A 9,540-nucleotide genomic window follows, 5' to 3' on the forward strand; every position below is an offset into this window, starting at 1 on the left:
AGATATCTTTTCAGTTTTTTTGGCATGTCTGACACCCATGGCTCCACCTGGACCCACCAACCCCACTCCTGTGGCCCCATCCAGAAAGAAAGAAAGAAGCAATTCAGCTTGCAAGAGGACAGTATGATTTCATCTCCTCCTCAGACAATCAGCAGCAAGCCTAGCCACTTCTACCCATTCCCTTAAACTGCCTTTGAAAAACTCCTAACCTATGAGCTTTGGAGGAGATGATTTGAGTACTAATTCCATCTCCTACATGGCGTGGCCGGCCTCATGACTACTTAAACTCTTTCTTTACTGCAATGCTGAAACCGCCTTTGCAAAATTATAACTGACGAAATTATGACAGTAAATGAAATCAAACCTAATCAACTCCATCTTGCTTCCAATCTTTAAGCTGTCATTGTTCATCCCTGGACGTAGGCCAAACTAACTTTGGGAAGGAATTCAGTTCATGGTTTGACTCTGAAACAAAACTGATAGCAGCCCTTTCCAAAAAAGATCCCCTTCTTGCCTGGGGACCAGTCTGCCTTTGCAGGACTAACAACTTAGCTACGAGATTAGAAATTACAGTTCAGGGGTTGTGCAGCCTCTGGCTCCAAGAGTCTGAACCTCCCCAAATTGCTCCTTGGGATAACATTGCTAGTGTAAAACCTGAGATCAGTGCTTGCGATATTTTGCAGACCCTGCACTCAACGGCTGAGCTGACACCACCCAGACCGGTAATCTGGCTTAATCAGTTCTGCCATCCCATCCAGGAACAAAAGACAGCAAGAAACCCTCACTTCCACCCACTATGATTCCATCTCCAACCTGAGCAATCAGCACTCCTCACTTCCCAAGCCCTTACCTGAGAAATTATCTTTAAAAACTCTGATCCCTGGATGCTCGGGGAAACTGATTTGAGTAATAATCAAACTCCAATCTCCCACACACCTGGCTCTGTGTGAATTACTCTTTCTCCATTGCAATTTCCCTGTCTTGGTAAATCAATTCTGTCCAGGCAGCAGGCAAGGTGAACCCATTAGGCGGTTACAATGCCATGGTCTTTCTTTGTGTGGCAGGCAAGAAGAACCTCTTGAGCAGTTACAATAATATGAACTGAAATGGTTAGGATTAATGCTTAAAGTACATCCTTAAATTTATGCAAGAATCTAGAACCCAAGAAGCAGGAAAAATAGTTGCTCGGTTATAAGAAGTTGACGCTTTCTGTGGCTTCAAATGGTGCAAGCTATGAAAGCTCTCTGAAAAAGCTGCTAAGTGTTATATAAATAAGTTATTATTAATCAAATTGATTTTGTTAAAATGCTACCCATCGTATAAATGCAAAAAGCTAACAAAATAGTCATTTTGGATGACTTTTAATATCATTTTCTTTTTCTTTTAAAGCCAATAAATACTCCAAACAAACAACTGCAACTAATCAGGATTCCCTCTGATAAAACTGATTTGATAAAATGTGATTTCAAAACCTCCTAAAAGATATGGGGAAACCTTGCCTTAACTGTGCTTCCTTCCCACTGATTTCCATTCCTGAACTGAAGCAATAGTGAGTGATTATCTCATGTCAAGCACTGTGCTTGTATAAGATGAAAAGATCATGCTCTTTCTCCACTCCCACAAGCTTGCACTCTACAAAGAAAAGCTATTTAAACAAATACTTCTTTTTTTGTTACCTTTTAAAAATTGTGATACAATATACATAATAGTTATCATTTTAACCAGCTGTAAATGTATACATTCAGTGGCATTAAATACATTCATAATGTTGTGCAACCATCACCACCATCTGTAACCAAAACGTTTTCATATTCCCAACGTAAACTATGTACTCACTAAACATGAACTCCTCCTCCATCCCCTAACCCCTGGTAACCACTATTTTACTTTATGTCTCTGTGTATTTGCCTATTCTAGGTACCTCCAATAACTAGGATCGTATAGTATTTATCCTTCTGTGACTGGCTTATTTTACTTAGCCTAATTAAACAGATATTTCTTTTCTTTCTTTCTTTCTTTTTTTTTTGTGAGAAAAAGTCTTGCTCTGTCACCCAGGCTGTAGTGCAGTGGTGCGATCTCGGCTCATTGCAACCTCTGCCTCCTGTGTTCAAGGAATTCTCCTGCCTCAGCCTCCAAAGTAACTGGGATTACAGGCACCTGCCACCATGCTCAGCTAATGTCTGTATGTTTAGCAGAGACGGAGTTTCACCATGTTGGCCAGGCTGGTCTCGGACTCCTGACCTCAGATGATCTGCCCACCTCGGGCTCCCAAAGTACTGGGATTAAAGGCATGAGCCACCATGCCTGGCCATAAACAGATATTTCTTAATCAAAGCTGGACACGATGACAGCCTTGATTTAGTGCAATGAGCATATATGGGGCAGAGGCTCTAAGTTTCAGGAAAGGGTGGCATCTGAAAAATGTATCATAGGAGAGAGACAGTTTAACAGGGAGGCAAAGGCAGAGGGATGAACAGGGGAACCTTCAGCGATGATGAGGAGGTGGCAGGGGGTGATTAGGCCCCAAGGCTGAAGAGGACAATTGGGGTCAAAATGGGCAGAACCTTAGGTTTGTTCAATAAACACTTCCAGTGTCAGGGGGATGTGGGCAAGCAAGTGGAAAAGGCCTCCTTTCTTGCTCACAATCGAGTGAGAACGAGACATAATAATTTTTGGGAAGATGATGGCAAGTACAATGCAAAGTCAACAGAAAGGGCATGTGGGCTCTGTCTTCAAAGGGAAGATTGTGATAAGACAAGGCCAAGGACATGCCTCCCAGCCAGGAGAGCTGTACAAACAGATGAGTGAACACACACGAGGCTAAGGCACAGGGCTCTGCACAAGAGGCTGTGTGGGGGTCTGAGGCCTGTTAGCATGGCACTCAGAGAAGTCTGGGAAGTGACTCTTGACTCTGCTCCACAGAGAGCCATCAGGAAAGCACTGAGGCATAGCAGGCTGGGGCTGACAGCCAGGGTCATGGTCATGCCTTGAGGATTGCCCTGCATTCTGCAATCACACTGTCTGCATAACACCGAGTCTAGAGGCCACCACTTGGGAGAGGGTGTTATATTTTTATAATACCTGGCCTAGAGGAAGTTTCTCCTGTACATCCAGACTGGCTTTCTAGGGCTAGGGTGCAGGAGGGCTCCAGAGGGCCTGACTTATCCCTCACCTTCACCCTCTCAGTCATTCTCCTCCACACTCAGTGGTGAATTACTTGTAGTGATCCAAAAGTCTGAACCTCTATCTGTGCCCCAGAATAGTGCTGATCTCACTGCAGGGGACCCTGACTCTGAATATTTTCCTTTTTCTTCTTTAGACAAAACAAAAACAAAACCCCACAAACCTCAAACCTGTTTTTTTTTAAAGCAAGCCAAGAGTATTTCTGAACTTCCCTTCATTCCAAGTCTGCTATTAATATTTGTCAATGCACTGGCCAAACAGATGCCCAGGGGATGCAGCAGGAGGTGGGGCTAGATAAGGGTTTGAGATTAATTTGGGGAATATGAACTTCCAAGAGACTGGAAGCCTTTTGGATATTATTCCACGTGTACGGGAGAAAGCAGTGATAATGGATGGGAACGAATGGGGCCAGGAAAGTCAGGGAGGAGGTGATTCCTTTAACCATCCTTCATTCAATCCATCATTCTTTTATTCTTCATTAAGATATCAATTGAATATCTATTAAGTGTGAAACATGGTTCTAGGTTCATTGGGGAACAGAACAAAGTCCCTACCCTTCTGGAGCTTACATTTTAGTAGGGGGACACAGATAATAAACAACAAATGTAATAAACAAGTCAGTTGTAGAGACAATTTGAATATGTCCAGTAAAAGGTGGAGCAGGGTAAGATGAATTTGGAGTGCCACTTGGGAAAGGTAAATATATTGCTCATGGGAGGCCTTGTTGAGAAGATAAAATTTGAGCAAAGGATTGGAGGAGGTAGGGAATTAGTTACATGACTGTCTAAAGGAAGGGCATTTCAGGCATGAGGAATTGCCTGGGCAAAGATCCTGAAGTGGGCATATGTCTGGCATATTCAAGGGAGATAGTAAGGAGGCCAATATGGTAGTAGAGTGAGCCAGGAGGAAGGCAGTAGGAGATGAGGTCCATAGGTAATGGATGACAGATCACGACTTCCAGGCTATTGCAAGGGTTCTTTCTTTAAGGTTTCTCAGTCTTGGCACTGTTGACATTTTTGAACAGATGACTCTTGGTTGTGGGGGAATGTCCTGTGCATTGCAGGGTGTTTAGCAGCATTGGTATTGGCTAGCATCCAATAGATGCCAGTTCCACCCTATACTAGAGTTGTGAAAACAAAAATTGTCTAGATGTTGCCAGATGTCCCCTGGGGGAGGGGAGTAGGGTTACCACAGGTTGAAAACTACTGCTCTAAGTGAAGTGGGGAGACAATGGAGGTTTCTGAGCAGAGCAGTAACATAATCCAATTTACATTTTTAAAAGATCACTCAGGCCAGGCATGGTGTCTCATGTGTGCAATCCCAGCACTTTGGAAGGCCGAGGCAGGAGGAGAGGATCACTGGAGGTCAGGAGTTCATGACCAGCCCGGCCAACATGGTGAAACTACGTCTCTACTAAAAATACAAAAATTAGCTGGGCATGGTGGCAGGCACCTGTAATCCCAGCTACTCAGGAAGCTGAGGCAGGAGAATCGCCTGAACCCGGGGGGTGGAGGTTGTAGTGAGCAGAGATCATGTCCTATTGAAAATTGCCTTGGGGAGTAGAGACAGGAACAGGAAAGGATTAGGAAGTAGGAAAGAAGTAGGAAAATCCTTTAGGATAATCCAAGGCTTGAACTAATCCACAGATGTCACAGTGGAGGTGGTAAGAAGTGGTTGGATTTTTGATATATCTTGAATATACAGTCCATAAGATGTGAAAGAAAGGAGTTAAGGATTACTGGAAGATTCTTGGTCTACACAAGCAGAAAGATAAAGTTACTATGAACTGAGATAGGGAAGACAGTGGGAGAAACAGGTTTTGGGTGGGAAATAATTAGCTCAGTTTTAAGCATGAGGAATTTAAAGTGAAACTCCAGTAATCTGAGTGAAAGAATATGAAGCACTGAACTGGGCAGTGACAGTGGAGTTGGACAGCCTCCCAAGTAGCTGGGACCACAGGCGTACCACTCCGTCTGGCTAATTTTTGTATTTTTGGTAGAGATGGGATTTTCCCATGTTGTCCAGGCTGATCTCAAACTCCTGGCCTCAAATGATCCACTTGCCTCGGTGACTTGGTATTCAAGAGATAGCCATTGTGATTTTTAAAATGTAGGCTCTGGCACTCAGTTAAAGGAGAAAAAAAAGGAAGAAGTGGTGGAAGACCTCATGATTTAATGGCTGGAGTGATGGTGGCAGTAGAATGAGGATGAATCCCTGAAGAGAAAAACAGAACCTGTCAGGCAGGGCACAGTGGCTCATGCCTGTAATTCCAGCACTTTGGGAGGCCAAGGCAGGTAGATCACGATGACAGGAGTTCAAGACCAGCCTGGCCAAGATGCTGAAACCCTGTCTCTACTAAATATACAAAAATTAGCCGGGCGTGGTGGCGTGTGCCTGTAGTCCCAGCTACTCGGGAGGCTGAGGCAGAGAATTGCTTGAACCTGGAAGGCGGAGGTTGCAGTGAGCCAAGATCACGCCACTGTACTCCAGCCTGGGCAACAGAGTGAGACTCCATCTCAAAAAAAATTAAAAATAAATATTAAAAAGAGAGAACTTGTCATGAGAAACAGGGAAGGGAAAGATGGCAGGTCATACGTCTAATCATATTCGAGATATATATACACACACACACACACACACACACACACACACACACATATATATATACACACACACATATATATGTATTTTTGAGACGGGGTCTCCGGGCCAGGCATGGACACTCATGCCTGTAATCCCAGCACTTTGGAAGTCCAAGGCAGGTAGATCACTGGAGGGCAGGAGCTCCAGACCAGCCTGGCCAACATAGCAAAACCCCATCTCCACTAAAAATATGAAAATCAGCCATGCATGGTGGTGCATGCCTATAAGCCCAGCTACTCGGGAGGCTGAGGCAAGAGAATCGCTTGAATCCCGGAGGCAGAAGTTACAGTGAGTTGAGATCGCACCATTGCACTCCAGCCTTGGTGCTCAGTGACAGGGCAAGACTTCATCTCAACAACAACAACAAAAGAATGATATGGGGTCTCTGTTACCCATGCTGGAGTGCAGTGGCACGATCTTGGCTCACTGCATTCTCCGCCTCGCACACTCAAGTGATGCTCCCACCTCAGCCTCCCAAGTAGCTGGGACCACAGGAGCACCACCACCTCCAGCTAATTTTTGTATATTTGGTAGAGACAGTGTTTCGCCATGTTGTCCAGGCTGATCTCAAACTCCTGGCCTCAAACAATCCACCTGCCTTGGCCTCCCAAAGTACTGGGATTACAGGCATGAGCCATGGCACCCAGCCCACTAATAATATTGGATTTAAGGCACCAATGGGACAGCTGACAGGAAAGGTCTAGGAGAGAGTTAGCAACACAGCTCTGGTGCTCAGGAGCAGTCAGGAAGCTACAGACAGAAGGAGAATTCTCTCCTCCCAGCAGCTACAGGTGTATCAAGGGAGACTGACAAAAAGGAGCCATGAAGGATGCTGAGACTGAGAAGGAACAGTCAAAGGCAATCAAGGAAGGAACATAGCATGGAAGATCCAGGTGAGGAGGTTCCAGGAAAATCCAAGTAAGCAGAAATTCAATTCAGCTAATGCTAGGTTGTAATACCTATAAAAACACATGAGGTTATTTTTGCTCAGGCCTAAGGTCTACCCTCTCTGTTAAATTAAAAGTAGCAGTTTATTAACAGTTAGTTATTTAAACTCACTCACTGCATTCATAAAAGCCAAGTTTGTGAAACCAAAAATAATGTTTAACCATCAAACATAGCACATGACAATCAACTAGCACCATACATTACTGTATTTCATGGAGAATCTGTCCATACGTAAGTTTGTCCATAAAGATGGGTCGCTGGGCTGGATGGGCCACAGGGGAGCTTTCTATGCTATATGCTCTTTGCAATCACTGATGACTTATGTATATCCTTGGATTTTGCTAACCTGCCCCTTATCTGATTCCAGACTTAGAAATGTGTGGAAACAAAGACTCTGAAAGCCCTCAATGAATCATTCATAAATCTTGCGTTTATTAAATGACAAGTACCTTGAACTCTGCCTGATGAAGCCATTTATATGTAGGCAAAACAGACAACAACAACATACTCTGACTAAAGGTAACAACTACATTGGAAACAATTCCCTGATTCTCAACAGATTGACCCTTCCTTTTCTCATCTCCCATTTTAAAAGGAAACAAGCCTTTTGTAACTCCCTGAAATCTAAATAGAGATTATGTTGCAATATCTTGACTGAGAAAGCTCAGCTTCTTCCTCTCACCCACTTCTTCCCTGGGAGCATGATCCCAATGTGTGGTAGCCAAAGGTTTCAAAATATATTTCTAGTAACTGCTCTGTGTGCTGCAATTAATTGCCCAGTGCCATCAATGAGATGAAATGTATTTTCCCCTTTCCGTCAAATTTCCCAAATACTCATTCATTCACTCACAATTCACTCAATCTTTACTGCGTTCCAACTGTGAGTGGTTGCAGCTTTTTTGCCTGGCTCCAGGGAGAACAGGGCAGGTGTGTACAGGCACAGAGAACGGTGCCCTGGCTACTTTTGGCATTTCAGTGAATTCCAAACATGGTGCAGAGGTGAAAAAAAAAACAAAACCTGAGTAAAAGTGAAAATTCCTAGAAAGCTTTACGGTTTTCCATTTCCAACATACCCAAGAAGAGTGGCCACTCCTCAGGGATATGCAGGGACAATTCAGGGATGTGGTCTGGGCAGCTTCTCTTACCACAGAAATAGGGCTACTTGCCAGGCGCGGTGACTCACGCCTGTAATCCCAGCACTCTGGGAGGTCGAGGTGGGCAGATTGCCTGAGCTCAGGAGTTCGAGACCAGCCTGGGCAACACAGTGAAACGCCGTCTTTACTAAAATACAAAAAATAAGCCGGGCGTGGCAGCGTGTGCCTGTAGTCCCAGCTACTCGGGAGGCTGAGGCAAGAGAATTGCTTGAACCCGGGAGGCGGAGGTTGCAGTGAGCCGAGATGGCACCACTGCACTCCAGCCTGGGCGACAGAGTGAGACTTCGTCTCAAAAAGAAAGAAAGAAAGAAAGAAATTGGGCTACTTGTCTCCATAGTCTATCAAGACTTTTAAACAGCAGGGTGATGGGGCCGGATTATCAGTAAAGGACGAATGGGAAGCAGAAAGCAATACGGTTTTCAGTGGCTAACAGAGAATAAGTTCTTTTCAAACTACGGTGTACACATTAACTCCCTTTATCCCTCAAACTTTCCTAGTGAAAATACACTGGAGGGAGGGGCACTGACATCAATATTAATGAATTGCCACAAGCCTTGGGGCAGAAGCATATAACATTGAATGCCACAAGAATTGGGACAACCAACAAGGTTTGTATTTTGGAGGTTCCTCTCCTTCAGCTTTAGGGCTGAACACAAAACAAAAAGGCCAGAAGAAGAACTGCAGAGTGAAGAAGGCTCAGATTTGCCCGCATGGCACAGTTGTGATGCTGATCCCCTGTCTTGGAGGTGGCTGAGTCTCCACAGCCCCTGACAGAGTAGGCGGTGCCGATATAATGCAGATCTGAGGGAGTCCCAGTTTACTGCGCCTCGGTTTCTGGAACAGCAACCTCAGATTTGTCGCCCTTACCCCCGTCTCTAGCTATTTCGCAGAAGGCTGAACTTTCTGGAGTTATTTAGATTCAACCAACCTTGGCAACACCACCTCTCAAGGAACTGCCCTCCTCCGACCCCACCTCTCCCCATTCTCTGGAACAGCTGTTATCGCGTCCTGTGCAAAGAACCTTGAAGGATGACAGCCGTTTGGTAAGTTTCATAGTGGAGGAAGAGGGCTGGGGTGGAGGAGTTCGATACCCTATTAGGCCCCACTCAGTACTCCGGGGCGCCCCGCCGGGACCCAGACAATACTCGCAGGATCAACAGCTCTCCTAGTTCCGGGACCTGGTGCGGCGTGGGGAAGAGTCGTGGGAAGAATCACGGCCCTATCTGGATCGGCCCGCCCCTGTTGTCCCCTCAACTCCTCTGGGCCACCCATCCTTACCTGAGCGTCTTTCCAGATCAGGAACCTAGCGGCTCGCTCGTCTCCGGGTATCCGCAGCCTGCACGCCCCGCCATCAGAGCTACGCCCCCTCGTGCCCAGTCACGCCCCACATACCCGGACCACGCCCCTCAACCGAGGCCACGCCCCCATCTGACAGATCCACGCCCCACTACGCCCGTATGTACCGCCCTGGTAACGCCCTACCAAACCGTGCCAGTCTCGCCCTCCACCATGGCCATATCCCTTTAGCCACAGCCACGCCCCTCTCTCCTGGACCACACCCCCATCCCACTGCTCAGTCCTAGCCCCGCCTCTGCGCTCCGCCTGGGCTCTT

At 45.9% G+C, this 9,540-nt stretch overlaps 1 protein-coding gene across 2 annotated transcripts in view; it reads right to left on the reverse strand.

The window, feature by feature from the left end:
* The window catches only part of CA5B (carbonic anhydrase 5B), a 57,097-nt gene extending 47,802 nt beyond the window's left edge, over positions 1–9,295 (reverse strand). Inside the window, exon 1 of one of the 2 annotated variants that reach the window (XM_012434611.2) lies at positions 9,207–9,295. The gene's annotated coding sequence lies outside the window, so the exon portion shown is untranslated. The remainder of the gene's footprint in view (positions 1–9,206) is intronic. The other variant, XM_064364506.1, reaches the window with a different exon arrangement.
* Between the last annotated feature and the right edge of the window lie 245 nt (positions 9,296–9,540).

This window comes from Aotus nancymaae, unplaced genomic scaffold (genome assembly GCF_030222135.1).
Source record: "Aotus nancymaae isolate 86718 unplaced genomic scaffold, 86718_ANA_hifiasm-v0.15.2.pri h1tg000058l, whole genome shotgun sequence".
Taxonomy (NCBI): domain Eukaryota; kingdom Metazoa; phylum Chordata; class Mammalia; order Primates; family Aotidae; genus Aotus; species Aotus nancymaae.